General features: G+C 39.3%; 1 protein-coding gene and 1 pseudogene across 1 annotated transcript in view; both read right to left on the reverse strand.

Moving 5' to 3' along the window:
• LOC121955440 (toll-like receptor 5) overlaps positions 1–14494 on the reverse strand; it is a 165171-nt gene that overhangs the window by 49212 nt on the left and 101465 nt on the right. The window lies entirely within an intron of this gene.
• Positions 8282–11637, reverse strand: LOC121938439 (uncharacterized; annotated as a pseudogene).

The raw sequence follows: 14494 nt of genomic DNA on the forward strand, positions 1-14494 counted from the left end.
ATGTCATATTTTGACATTTTTGCCTTACTATAGCCTTGCTTTTTTCGTCATTTTTCGACATGCTGTATAATGGTGTTTGACTATTTTTGCACATTTAAATGCTGTGGCATGTCTCAGCAAGCTATTTTATGCTGTTTTGAGGTGGTTTGAGCTGTTTTTGGGACATGTCATATTTTGACATTTTTGCCTTACTATAGCCTTGCTTTTTTCGTCATTTTTCGACATGCTGTATTATGGTGTTTTTGGACATATTTATACGTTTTATGCTATGGCGTGCCTTAGCAAGCTATTTAATGCTGTTTTGAGGTGGTTTGAGCTGTTTTTGGGACATGTCATATTTTGACATTTTTGCCTTGCTATAGCCTTGCTTTTTTCGTCATTATTTCGACATGCTATATTATCGTGTTTTTGACTTTTTTTGCACATTTAAATGCTATGGCGTGTCTCAGCAAGCTATTTTATGCTGTTTTGAGGTGGTTTGAGCTGTTTTTGGGACATGTCATATTTTGACATTTTTGCCTTACTATAGCCTTGCTTTTTTTGTCATTTTTCGACATGCTGTATAATGGTGTTTTTGGACATATTTATACGTTTTTATGCTATGGCATGTCTTAGCACGCTATTTAATGCTGTTTTGAGGTGGTTTGAGCTGTTTTTGGGACATGTCATATTTTGACATTTTTGCCTTACTATAGCCCTGCTTTTTTCGTCATTTTTTCGACATGCTATATTATGGTGTTTTTGACTATTTTTGCACATTCAAATACTATTGCGTGTCTTAGCACGCTATTTAATGCTGTTTTGAGGTGGTTTGAGCTGTTTTTGGGACATGTCATATTTTGACATTTTTGCCTTACTATAGCCTTGCTTTTTTCGTCATTTTTTCGACATGCTATATTATGGTGTTTTTGACTATTTTTGCACATTTAAATGCTATGGCATGTCTCAGTAAGCTATTTTATGCTGTTTTGAGGTGGTTTATGCTGTTTTTGGGACATGTCATATCTTGACATTTTTGCCTTACTGTAGCCTTGCTTTTTTCGTCATTTTTTTCATTTTTTTCGGCATGCTGTATTATGGTGCCTTTGGACATATTTATACGTTTTCATGCTATGGCTTGTCTTAGCATGCTATTTTATACTGTTTTAAGGTGGTTTGAGTTGTTTTTGGGACATGTCATATTTTGACATTTTTCCATACTATAGCCCTGCCTTTTCGGTCAATTTTTCAACATGCATCATTATGGAGTTTTTGGCAGTTTTTGCACCATTTTCAGTTACGGCGCGTCTCTGTCTCTTTTTTGAGGTGTTTACAGCTGTTTTTCAGACTTGTCATATTTTGACATTTTTCCATACTATAGCCTTGCCTTTTCAGTCATTTTTTCAACATGTATTATTATGGTGTTATTGGCTGTTTTTGCACCAGTTTATGTTATGGCGTATCTCTGCACACTATTTTATACTGTTTTGAGGTGTTTAAAGCTGTTTTTGGGACATGTCATATTTTGACATTTTTCCATTCTATAGCCTTGCCTTTTCAGTCAGTTTTTCAACATGCACTATTATGCCGTTTTTGTCAGTTTTTGCACTATATTCTGCTATGGCGCGTCTCTGCTCGCTATTTTGTGCTGTTTTGAGGTGTTTTCAGCTGTTTTTGCAAGCTGTCATATTTTGACATTTTTCCATAGTATAGCCTTTCCTTTTCAGTCATTTTCATTCAACATGCATTATTATGGTGTTTTGGGCTGTTGTTGTACCCATTTCTGCTATGGCACGTCTCTGCACACAGTTTTATGCTGTTTTGAGGTGTTTTCAGCTGTTTTTGGGACATGTCATATTTTGAAATTTTACATACTATAGCCTTGAGTATTCTGTCATTTTTTCAACATGCATTATTATGGTGTTATTGGCTGTTTTTGCACCAATTTCTGCTATGGGATGCCTCTGCTCGCTATTTTATGCTGTTTTGAGGTGTTTTCAGCTGTTTTTAGGACACGTCATATTTTGACATTTTTCCCTACTGTAGCCTTGCCTGTTCGGTCATTTTTCAACTGCATTATTATGGTGTTATTGGCTGTTTTTGGACCAATTCATGTTATGGCGTATCTCTGCACAGTATTTTATGCTGTTTCAAGGTTTTTTCAGGTGTTTTTGGGACATGTCATATTTTGACATTTTTCCATACTATAGCCTTGCCTTTTCGGTCAATTTTTCAATATGCATTATTATGGTGTTTTGGGCAGTTTTTGCACCATTTTCTGCTATGGCACGTCTCTGCGCACCATTTTATGCTGTTTTGAGGTGTTTTCAGCTGTTTGTAGGACACGTCATATCTTGAAATTTTTCCATACTATAGCCTTGCCTTTTTCATTCATTTTTTCAACATGCAATATTATGGAATTATTGGCTGTTTTTGCAACAGTTTATGCTATGGTGCATCTCTGCACGCTATTTTATGCTGTTTTGAGGTGTTTTCAGCTGCTTTTAGTACACGTCATATTTTGACATTTTTCTATAGTATAGCCTTGCCTTTTTGGTCATTTTTTCAACATGCATTATTATGGTGTTGGCTTTTTTTGCACCAATTTATGCTATGGCACGTCTCTGCACGTTATTTTCTATACCTTTTGTATTATTATGGCGTTTTTGGCAGTTTTTGCACTAATTTCTGCTATGGCGACTCTGCTCGCTATTTTGTGCTGTTTTGAGGTTTTTCAGCTTGTTTTGGGGGTTGTAATATTTTGACATATTTCCTCACTATAGCCTTGCCTTTCTCGTTCATTTTTTCAACAAACATTATTACTGTGTTATTGGCTGTTTTTGCACCAATTTCCGCTATGCCGCGTCTCTGCACGCTATTTTATGCTGTTTTGAGGTGATTTCAGCTGTTTTTGGGACATGTTATATTTTAAAATTTTTCCATACTATAGCCTTGCCTGTTTCGGTCATTTTTGCAACATGCATTATTATGGTGTTATTAACATGTTTTTGCACCAATTTATGTTATGGCGTATCTCTGCACATTATTTTATGCTGTTTTGAGGTGTTTACAGCTGTTTTTGGGAGTTGTCATATTTTGATATTTTTCCATACTCTAGCCTTGCCTTTTTCAGTCATTTTTTCAGCATGCATTATTATGGTGTTTTGGGCTGTTGTTGTACCCATTTCTACTATGGCGCGTCTCTGCACACAGTTTTATGCTGTTTTGAGGTGTTTTCAGCTGTTTCTTGGACATGTCATATTTTGACATTTTTCTATACTATAGCCTTGCCTGTTTCGGTCATTTTTTCAACATGTACCACAGGCCTTTAAAGTAGCTGTCATTAAACCCCTTCTAAAGAAGCCCACTCTCAACCCTGAGATTTTAGCTTACTATAGACCAATATCTAATCTACCCTGTATTTCTAAAATCCTTGAGAGAGTGGTTGCTCATCAACTCTGTGACTTTCTCCAAGATAATATTTCATTCGAGGACTTTCAGTCACTTCAGAGTTCATCATAGTATAGCACTTGCAAAAATTAATAACGACTTATTTATCATTTCTGATACAAGTCTGGTCTCTGTTTTAATCCTATTAGATCTCAGTGCTGCATTTGATACCTCTGACCATCAAATGTTACTGCACAGACTGGAAAACTTAATTGGCCTTCAAGGAACGTCACTAGCCTGGTTTAAGTCATACTTATCAGATCGTTCTCAATTTGTTCACATCAGTGATCAACCCTCCGCACATACTAAGGTCTGTTTTGGAGTGCCACAAGGTTCTGTGCTTGGACCAATCCTTTTCACTTTATATATGCTTCCTCTAGGCAACATAATTATAAAACACTCTATAAATTTCCATTGTTATGCTGACGATATACAATTATATCTATCTATGAAACCAGATTTAAACTGATCAGCTATCTAGACTTCAAACATGTCTTAAAGATGTAAAACCCTGGATGAGCCGTAATTTCCTGATGTTGAATTCAGACAAAACTGAAGTTAATGTTATTGGCCCCAAACACTTCAGAAGCTCCTTTTCCAACAATGTAATTTCTCTAGATGGCAATGCCTATAGGGAACCTGGGAGTTTTATTTGATCAAGATTTATCTTTTGCCTACCATATAAAACAAACTTCAAGGACGGCTTTCTTTCACTTGCGTAACATCGCAAAAATGAGACATTTCCTGTCCCAAACAGATGCTGAAAAATTAGTACATGCATTTGTCACCTCTAGGCTGGATTACTGTAACTCCCTATTATTTGGTTGCCCCAACAAATCTCTTTGGTCTCTCCAGCTGGTGCAGAGCGCCGCTGCTCGTGTTCTAATGGGAAGCAAGAAAAGGGATCATATTTCTCCTGTTTTAGCTTCTTTGCACTGGCTCGCTGTGAAATCCAGGATTGAATTTAAAATCCTCCTCCTTACTTACAAAGCTCTAAATGGTCAGGCTCCATCCTATCTGTCACAGCTCATAGTTCCTTACCAACCCTCAAGATCACTGCGCTCTGAAAATGCAGGATTACTTGTGGTTCCAAGAGTTTCCAAAAGTAGTAGTGGTATGTAGTAGTTGTAGTCCAAACGTCAGGGAGGCAGACACCGTTTCAACTTTTAAGGGTAGACTTAAGACCCTCCTCTTTGATAAAGCTTATAATTAGGGCTGGCTCAGGCTGCCTGGACCAGCCCATAGTTAGGCTGACATAGGTTTAACCTGCCGGGGGACTTCCTCTGATACGTTGAGCTCCTTTTCCTTCTCTCAGTGCCGCCATTGGAAAATCATGCATATCTGTTAACTGCATTGCCATTTGCAAGCTTAGCTTAGCCTCAGTAGTTTAGCTTAGCCTAACATCTGTGATAGCCATGTGGTACTCTCACTACCTGGGGCTCGCGATTACAGAGCCTGGGTCTGTTGCACTGCACTATGCTAATCCCGTCGCCTCTCGGGAGCATTCCTGCTCCCTTGTTTCATAGTTTTCCTGGATCCTGGTCGTAACCTTGACTGTGCCTGACCGTGGTGATAGCTGTGCTGATGCTGCGACCCTGCCTTTGGTTGTGCTCGTGCTGTGGCTGTACTGATACTGTGCCCCCTGCTCGCCCTGATTGTGGTCTGGTCCTGGTTGCGCCGATGTTGTGATCTTGCCTTTGGACACCTCCCTATCAATATACGCATGAGACTCTTATCATCACCCTCAACATCATCATAGAGTGCAATTAATAATTTCACACCTGTCGATATTGTAATATTACATGCATCTGTTTCTATTATTTCTGTGCCTCTCTCCCCCTCTCTCCCCCTCTCTCTTTCTCTTTCCTTTTTGCCATGATTGTATTTCATTTGTTATTTACGACATCTATTGCTCGTCTGTCCGTCCTGGAAGAGGGATCCCTCATCATCCTCTACCGCTCTTCCTGAGGTTTCTTCCATTTTTTTCCCCCGTAACAGGGGTTCTTTTTCTGGAGTTTTTCCTTGGGTGATGTGAGGGTCTAAGGGCAGAGGGATGTAGTACACTATAAAGCCATCTGAGCCAAACCATGTTTTGTGATAATGGGCTCTATAAATAAAATTGACTTGAATTGACTTGACAAAAGTTCATAGTATAGTATCATCCAAAATATGAACAAAAAGTCATACATTAGTATGTCATCAAAAATATGACCAAAGGATCATACTATATTATGTGGTCAGAAATATGACTAAAAATTCATAGTCTAGTATGTGGTCAAAAATTTGATCAAAATGTCTTACGATAGTTTGTGGTCCAAAATATGACCAAAAATCATACAATACTATGTCATCTTAAAACATGACCAAAAAGCCATACTATAGTATGATGACAACAATATGACCAAAAAGTCATACTACAGTAAGTGGTCCAAAATATGACAAAAACATCATACAGTTTTATGTGGTGCAAAATATGACCAAAAAGTCATACTATAGTATGTCGTCCAAAATATGACCAAAAAGTCATACTTTAGTGAGTCGTCCAAAATATCACAAATGGTCATAGTATAGTATGTCATCAAAAATATGACCGAAGGGTCACAGTATAGTATGTGATCCAAAATATGACCAAAAAGTCATACTATGGCATGGGGTTCAAAATATGACCAAAAAGACAAACTATAGTACGTGGTCTTAAATACAATTAAAAAGTCATACTATAGTCTATGTTTCAAAATATGAACAATAGGAAATACTATTGTATGTCATCCAAAATATGACCAAAAAGTCATGCTATAGCCTCTGGCTACAGCTCAAAACTTACTTCACAGATCTGAGAGTAGTATCAATCTTCTCATCTGATTCTTGGCTATAACATGAATGTGCATATTTTCCTAAATATTAACTTTGTCTTCATTTGTAGCAAGCGAGAGCCTCGAATCAGGTTAGCTTGCATGTTTTTAATTAATTCCTGGTTACACTCTTCTAATTGTTCAGTTTGTAAAAAAAAACCACACAACTGTTATATTTTTTCGCTCAATGTTATTCACGTACCTGAGGGTCCCACTGAGATCACAGATCTCATCCTCAAGGGAGACCTGGCCAAGATCAGTAGTTTGAACAATAAATTAACATAAAATCACATAGAATCACATAAATTAAAATACAATGACACAGTCAGGTAAAACATTTGCACACAGACTGGCTGGGCTCAATGGATTTCACCATAGTTTTGAACTCAGTTTCAGGGTCACTAAGTTTTGAAGCTGAAGATCAGTCTGGAGATTGTGCCATGTAGCAGGAGCGGAAAACCTGAAAGCTTTCTTTCCTATTTCTGTTCAGACTTTGGGAACTTCAAAACGCAAAAAGTCCTTAGAACGGAGATTGTGTTGTCCATGTTTCAGGTTTAAAAGAGACAATAAATAAGGAAGAAGTTTGCTGATAATGGACTTGAAAATAAAAACATACCAGTAACACAGGTGATGTGTACATAAAGCAGGTCAGCTCACTTTTGAGTACAGAACGCAGGGGTGGGTGAGATATCCAAAGTTCGTATGAATCTCAGAGCCCTGTGATACATGTTATCCAGCATGTGAAGACAGTGAGCAGAGGCATTCATGTAAAGCACATCACCATAATCAATGAACGGTAAGAAGGTCAGTCAGTCTGTGTTTCACATAAAAAGAAAAACAAGACTTGTTTCTATAAGAAAATCCAAATAAAAGTTTCAGTTTTTTTTGCAATATACTGGATATGTCCTTTAAAAGACAACTTGCTGTCCAAAGTATTTAAAAGTAGAGACCAACTCAATTTGTTAACTGTGTCTGGGAACAGTTTTCTCAGACAAAACAGATCCAAATATTCTTAAGGTGGTGAAAAACATAAGTTTTGTTTTGTCTGTGTTTAGAACAAGCTGTTCTACAAGTTGTTCTTGTCTCTGTCAAATGCACACTGAAGATACTCAAAAGCTTATGTTGATTTGTTCTTTTTGTCCCGTGTCTATGTTGTCTCGTGATTTCCTGTTTTAAAAAAAAAATTCTAACTCTCCTCTCGTTTCAGGTGACTTCCTCCCTTTGTATGTTTTCCCGCCAGTGTGATTGTCGGCCCCCGCCCTTGTCCTGTGCCAATTCGTCTTGTCCGTCGAGTCATTGAACCAGTGCCATTTCCATGCCTAGAACCATTGTCAGGTCAAGTTTTGTTTGTTGTTTGCTCTGCCTCAAAGTCTGGTCAAGTACAGTGTTTTGTTTGTTACTTTGTTAGCTCTTTGTTATTTTTGTGATAGTAGTTATTTCCTCAGTTGAGTGATTTTCTGTTTTTTAGTGTTTGAAAGTTTTTTGCTTCCTCCATCGAGTGATTTTCAGTGTTCACAATTTCTCTGTGTGAGAGAATTTTTGTTGCACTTTGTTTAATAAATCGTTTTGTGTTTGATCCTTTTGTCTCTTGAGTCGTGCATTTGGGCTCTTGTCTACGTTCGGCCTTGTCAGAGGTATTCTTTTATTGGTTAGAGACCAAAGATTCAAGCACCTTTGCACAGGACAGAGAGTTTAGAGATTGGTCTGTAATTGCTTAAAATACTTGGTCTCCTCCTTTCAGAAGTGGAATAACAAAGGCAGTTTTCCAGTCCTTTGGGATAGTATTTGTTGACAAGGTCACATTAAAAATGTGACACAAAGGTACACTTATAAATTACGCTGCCATTTTTAAAAAAGAGGCTGTAAATAATCTGGGCAAGCAGGTTTTATTAAGGATTCAGTTCTTTGAGAGCCCTGATGACCTCACCGTCTTTCCCACCGTCTTGAAGAAAGGTGAGAAATTAAAAACCTGATCAATGCCAGCAGCACTGTTAAAAATCTTAAAAACGAGACATTGAGTCAGCTATGGCATTGACATGGCCCAGGACATGAGCTGCATGGAGGATGTACTGGTGATTGAAAGAGTGCCAGGTTAGCCGACGCAAGAAAAGCATGATAGATGGTGAGTTGGAGCGACCTTTATTTATGATATCAACTGCTGTGAGATTGTCTGAGTAGATGAGGACAGATTTGCGACTCCATTCATGGCCCCACAACATGGCGGCAACAATGATGGGGTAGATCTCAGAGAGAGCAGATGAAGTGACCTGGCAGTCTCCTTCCAACTCCAGGGGCCATTTGCCTACGAACCATCTTCCATCGTAAAAACCCCCAAAACCGGCAGACAGAGCCGTGTCAGTGAACAGGTTGATGTCCTGAGGATGAGACAGGTGATCGTTGTAAAAGAAGTAGACTCCAATTGCCAAGGAGATAGAGCCAGAAGCGGAGCTCGGCACGGCTCGGCACGTCAAGAAAGATGGAGGTCATGAACGATGGGACAGAAGAAGTGACAGACAACAGGTGAGAAAGGAAGGCCCGCCCCTGGGGAACGATGCGGAGAGCAAAATTGAGGTGGCCCAGGACGGAAAGGAGCTGACGTTTGGTACAACGCGGGGCAAGGAGAAAATTTGAGATCAAAAGGCATATGCGGTTAAGCTTCTCAAAGCTTCTTAAACAGTACCGTATCGAGGCACCGAGGAATTCAAAGAAGGTGGCAGGGCCCTGAGTCTTCTCAGCGGACAAAGGGATGCCGAGGTCCGAGAAAACCGTCATGAGAGCAGTGAGACTAGAAGCCGGCAGCGAAGTGGGAGGGGTGACGACAAGGAAGTCGTCCAAAAGATGGACTAGGAACAGAAGGTTATGGTTGTTCGACAGGATCCAGCAAAGCGTTTCTGATAAGGTGTCGAAGAGTTTCTGCTCATACACCTGAATGTGAGCCTGACGGCAAAGTAATAAGCATGACGCCAGTGGACACCAAAGAAATGCCAGAAGTCAGGGTGCAGGAGGAGAACCTTGAAAGCGCTGGTGATGTCCGCTTTAGACAACCAGGGACACTTCCCAGCACGTTTGATGAGGGCCAAGGCATGGCATTGTGGAGGGAAAAATCCTCGCTGGGGATCAGGCTGTTAATGCTAGGGACAGTGCAACCATGTGGAGCCGAGAGACCCATTATAATGCGTTCTTGCGGGAGTACTTTCGAGTAGCGACACCGAGCAGGCTGATGTGGAACATCGGAAAAGGGGGATGAGCAAACGGACCGATCATGAAGCCGTCCCTGACCTCCTTGGCAAGCAGGCCATCGACAGACTTGGGGTCATCGCTGTATGAATATTTTAGCACATAAAAGTGCACAGCAACCCACTCATAACTCTCCTCCCGAACATTTCCCTACATAACAGTGCATTTAATGTTCATACAGTGGACTTACAGGCATTAATGAACAATATTTGTACACAGTGCTGCGCTCTGCAACTCACCTCGGGCACGTCCCCCACTAACTGGAATCGTATAGTATAGTATAGTATAGTTTAGTATTTGGTCCAAAATATGACCAAAAAGTCATAATATAGTATGTGGTCCAAAATTTGACCAAAAGTCATGACCAAAAAGCCATTCTATAGTATGTCATTCAAAATATGACCAAAAAGTCATAGTGTAGTATGTGGTCCAAAATATGACCAAAAAGTCATCGTATAGTATGTGGTCCAAAATATGACCAGAAAGTCATACTGTAGTATGAGGTCCAAAATATGACCAAAAAGTCATAGTATATAGTATATAGTATCGTCCAAAATATCATCAAAAAGTCATACTAGAGTATGTGGTCCAAAATACGACCACAGTATGTCATGCAAACTATGACGAAAAAGTCATAATATAGTATGTCATCCAAAATACAACCAAAAAGTTATACTTTCGTTTGAGACTTCGTTTGATTTCACATCTATCATTATTGTAATATGACATGCATCTGTTTCTACTATTGCTGTGCCTCTCTCCCCCTCTCTCAACCTCTCTCCCCCTCTCCTCCCCTCTCTCTTTCTCTTTCCTTTTTGCCATGATTGTATTTCATTTGTTATTTACGACATCTATTGCACGTCTGTCCGTCCTGGAAGAGGGATCCCTCATCATCCTCTACTGCTCTTCCTGAGGTTTCTTCCTTTTTTTCCCCCCGTTACAGGGGTTCTTTTTCGGGAGTTTTTCCTTGGGTGATGTGAGGGTCTAAGGGCAGAGGGATGTCGTAAACTGTACAGCCCACTGAGGCAAACCATGTTTTGTGATAATGGGCTCTATAAATAAAATTGACTTGACTTGACTTGTATGACGTCCACAATATAACCAAAAGGTCCTACTATAGTATGTTGTCTCAAAAATGACCAAAAAGTCACACTATTGTATGCCGTCCAAAATAGGACCAAAAAGTCATACTATAGTGAGATTTCCAAAATATGTCAAAAAAGTCATACTAGGGTATGTGGTCCAAAATATGACTAGAAAGTCAAACTGTAGTCCGTCGTCTAAAATACGACCAAAAAGTCATGGTATAGCATGTCGTCAAAAATATGACCAAAAGGTTATACCAAAGCATGTCGTTCAAAATATGACCCAACAGTCATACTATAGTATGTTGTCCGAAATATGTCTGAAAGGTAATACTATAGTCGTAAAATATGACCAAAAAGTTATACTATAGTATGACATCCAGAATATGACCAAAAAGTCATAATTTTGTATATCGTCCAAAATATGACCAAAAAAAATCATAGTATGGCATGTGGTCCAAAATATGACCAGAAAGTCATACCATAGTGCATCGTCGGTATGTCAACCAAAATATGACCGAAAGGTCACACTATAGTCAACCAAAAAAAGAACAAAACAAAACATCGTAGTATAGTATGTCGTCAAAAAATCATTAAAAAATCCTCATAGTAGAGTATGTCATCCAAAAATCCTAAATAACATCATAGGTTAGTATGTTGTCCAAAAATCATCAAAATCATCATAGTATAGTTTTTCAGTCAAAATATCATAAAATATTAGTATGGTATGTTTCTACAAACACCATACACTAACTTGGCTTCTTCTCCGGAGCATTTGTGCTCCCTTGTTTCATAGTTTTCCGATCTTGGCTGCAAACTTGGTTGCGTCCGGATCGTAGTGATAGCTGTGCTGATGCTGTGATCCTGCTTTTGACCATGCTTGTGCTGCGGCTGCCCTCATGATGTAACTCCGGCTTGCCTGGATCATGTTCTTGGTTGTGCTGTTGCTGTGGTCCTGTCTGATGCTGTGCCTGTGTTATGGGCCTTGACTGCGCTGTTCCATGATCCTGGTCGACATGACCTTCTACTGCCATTATTACGAGTCATGCCTCCATTATTAATATATGCATGGGATTCTTATCAACACTTGATAATCTATCACTATTGTTATGTGATATGCTATTGTTACCATGATTGCTATGCATCTCTCCCCCTCTCTCTTCCTCTCTCTCTTTTTCTCTTTCCTTCATGACATTGTTATGAAGGAAAGAGAAAAGCTAAGCTATATAGCTATTGCACGTATGTCTGTCCTGGAAGAGGGATGTCTCCTCAGTTGCTCTTCCTGAGGTTTCTACCATTTTATTCCCCCCGTTAAAGTTTTTTTTTTTTGGGGGGGGGGGGGGTTGTCTTTTAGTCGATGTGAGGGTCTAAGGGCAGAGGGATGTCGTATGCTGTAAAGCCCTCTGAGGCAAACTGTGATTTGTGTAGCGGTTATTAATAACTACGTTAGAATTTGGATTTTGCACTCGTGAAGGTAAAAGGGGCACCATTCTCCATTCAGGAGAAAATTAAATGTTAAATTGTGACAGTGTTAAGACATGTCATTACTTTAATCAATCTCATAATCTGTACCGTTTATCCTGTATACATTGATCTTGTTTCTCTCATGAAATAATATCCACAGATGATGACTTGGCGATAAATGAGAATAATTTATTTAGACTAATAAAATGAAGAGTAAATAGAGAAAATAGTATGATATATAGAGGACAGTGAACAAATGAAAGGGAACCTAAGTGATGTATGTTCAGGTGATGTAAATAATTAATTATGGATGATAGTGGGAGAAATACGTGACCGTCTAAAGCGTGGATGCGCACTGAACGGTGACGTAGAATTTAGAAATTTGGCATTAAAGCTTCACTATACGACATCAACTCTGATCACTAGAAAATGTTATTCTGCCTACTTTTGCCGACTTGATTAGACTTCTCCGGGGAGGTCCAGGTCCTAGCGTCACTCCAGGGGAGAGCTGCGGTGCGTCTTCCAGACGAGGTGACCCGCTGAAAGGCGGCGGCGGCCGGGCAGGTGGAGTCGGTGTGCGGCGGTCTTTAACTGGCCTCGGTGTTCGCCTCAGCGAACTGGTAAAAGTCTTTAAACAAAGTCCTTAAGGGCAGGCAACGGATGCTGATAGTTTGTGCAGCAGGTGTTGCTTCCAGATCCGTGGCAGAGTTGACGGCGAATCGCGGAGTGTCCTTCTCAATTAAAACTCGCAGAAATAATCAAAAGTAGTCCCATTGGTCTGAGGGAGTCACTTTAAATTATTAATTTGATTTTACTTAAAACGAATTACAAAAGTGTCTTTACTGACCAAAAACTGGTATAAAGAAAAGCGTCAAAGAGATTTAAAAGAAAATGGCTTCAAAAGTTAAAGTTCAGCAAAGCTCTGGTGAGCTGTTGCGGCTCCGCTTATAAAATTGAAGAAAAGAAAAAGTTGCGAGCGCGGATGCACGAGACGCGCCGCGGTAAAAAGGAGCGAAGAAAAACTTCAGAAGAGAGAAGACGAGAAGCCTTGAGAAGAGCGAAAAACTTGAGAGGCGAAAGCTGAGAGAGAGCGAGAACTTGAGAAGCTCACTCAGTTTTTATCTTTCGATTTGGGGGTGCGGATGGAAGGCGGAGTTAGCGAACTTTTGCACCGAGTGATCGCACATCTGGAATTAGTTTCTAAAAGACCTAATGTAATTTAGGAGACATTTATGTCTCTGAACTTTATGACGAATTACGCGATCTAACCCGTGGTGTATAAATTCACGTATCTCCTCACCACTATAGTCTCATCACAGTAACTTCAAATACATGTTAGGAGACCTAAAGGCAATTTATAACGTAACACATGATTCTGAAGATCCTTTGCTCAATTCTGTTAAATGACCACACATAACATAACATTGTACCATGGATCCTAACAAACTTGGTGATTACTTAGATATAGGATTACTTTTTAACATTATACAATGAATGCAAAATAAGATGTAACTATAAAGTTGGTTACGAGATTAATGATGATTAAGGTCACTTAGATGGCAATGGGGCTTCATCACAAAAAAGGGAATAAAACATGCTTTTACCTAAATTATTCAAATTAAATGATAAAAAAATGGGAGTTGGTCCTACTTCTTCCTCAAAGTACATAGACAAACTCTTACCTACAAAGAGAAGGATTAGAGAATTAAGTTAAACTTTAACTCACAACCTAGGTCCAAGCGATTCTGTCAGATGTTAGTCTCAACACTAGGATTTATAAAGACTTACAACATGTTCTGCCTTTTGACTCAGCAGAGGGGGCAATGAATGACTGTTGCTTTAAGTGCCTGAGTAACCCCAGGAGGTCATTCAGATATCTTACATCCTGTGGTATGCTGGATGTGGCCTCAAGAGTATCTATCTCCCACGCATCTTGTGCTGAAAAGGACCAAGTACTTGTACAAGTACTGACACTTTCTGTGGCTTAAAAGCAGAATGTGTTTGCAGATGCCTACATCGAATATCAGTTAAATTAATTAGCAACCCTCTGTCAGATGTTTTGGGTTGCAAAACAGTGTCTCTTGACGTGTCCCCCACTTGCCCAGGGGACGTTGAGCTCTGGAGTTTCTCAGAGAAAAAATGTAATGACCACGCCAAGGCAGTCCACTACATTTGTGATCGTGAGCTTTATAAATAAAACTGACTTCACTTGACATAAAAAAATATCACAGATTTGTATGTCTCTAAAATTACATTAAAAACGTCAGAGTATAGTATGTCGTTCAAAACAATCATAAAATTGTCATAGTATAGTATGTTGTCAAAATATCATAAAAATATCATAGTATGGTATGTCGCAAAAAATATGATAAAAAACTTCACAGAATAGCTGTCGCTCAAATTTTCTTTAAAATGTCATTATTTGTC

Source organism: Plectropomus leopardus, chromosome 16 (genome assembly GCF_026936395.1).
Source record: "Plectropomus leopardus strain MGB_pleo_1.0 chromosome 16, ASM2693639v1, whole genome shotgun sequence".
Taxonomy (NCBI): Eukaryota; Metazoa; Chordata; class Actinopteri; order Perciformes; family Serranidae; genus Plectropomus; species Plectropomus leopardus.